Source organism: Octopus bimaculoides, chromosome 12, assembly GCF_001194135.2.
Source record: "Octopus bimaculoides isolate UCB-OBI-ISO-001 chromosome 12, ASM119413v2, whole genome shotgun sequence".
NCBI classification, from domain to species: Eukaryota; Metazoa; Mollusca; class Cephalopoda; order Octopoda; family Octopodidae; genus Octopus; species Octopus bimaculoides.
In genome coordinates, this window is record NC_068992.1 from 64,661,267 (window position 1) to 64,662,028 (window position 762).

Sequence of the window (762 nt, forward strand, 5' to 3'; positions counted from 1 at the left end):
AGGCCCAATGTACGAAGGTCTTGCCTCACCACCTCAGCCCAGGTCTTCCTGGGCCTACCTCTTCCACGGGTTCCCTCAACTGTTAGGGTGTGGCACTTTTTCACGCAGCTATCCTCATCCATTCTCACCACATGTCCATACCAGCGCAATCGTCTCTCTTGCACACCACAACTGATGCTTCTAATGTTCAGCTTTTCTCTCAAGATACTTACACTCTGACGGGTATTCACATTGACATTACACATCCAACGGAGCATACTGGCTTCATTCCTTGCGAGCTTACGTATGTCCTCAGCAGTTACAGCCCATGTTTCACTGCCATGTAGCATGGCTGTTCGTACGCATGCGTCATACAGTCTGCCTTTTACTCTGAGTGAGAGTCCCTTTGTCGCCATATATATGTATGTATATATGTATATATAAAGGAGACCACTAGGTGGACTGTTAATGTGCTAGAAGAAGATCACATGTAATGTGTAATTACATGTGATCTTCTTGGACTGCCTCTAATGCAGCTTTGATGGTCGCCCATAAGACATCTTTTGATGTAAATTGGCATCCATCAGCATAAGCATCTTGTTTAATGATAGACCAAAGATTTTTGATAGGGTTGAGATCTGGATATGCTAGCGGCAACACCATCAACCTTTCACTTGTATGCTGTAAGACCCTAGGAATGAATGGGGTGATCCTAACAGAGTGGGAGAGAGTGTTGTCATGCATGAATACGAGATTCCTTAGAAGTAACAGCAGTATGTCATC

At 44.6% G+C, this 762-nt stretch overlaps 1 protein-coding gene across 2 annotated transcripts in view; it reads right to left on the reverse strand.

Moving 5' to 3' along the window:
• The window catches only part of LOC106884480 (TIMELESS-interacting protein), a 20,223-nt gene that overhangs the window by 15,149 nt on the left and 4,312 nt on the right, over window positions 1-762 (reverse strand). The window lies entirely within an intron of this gene.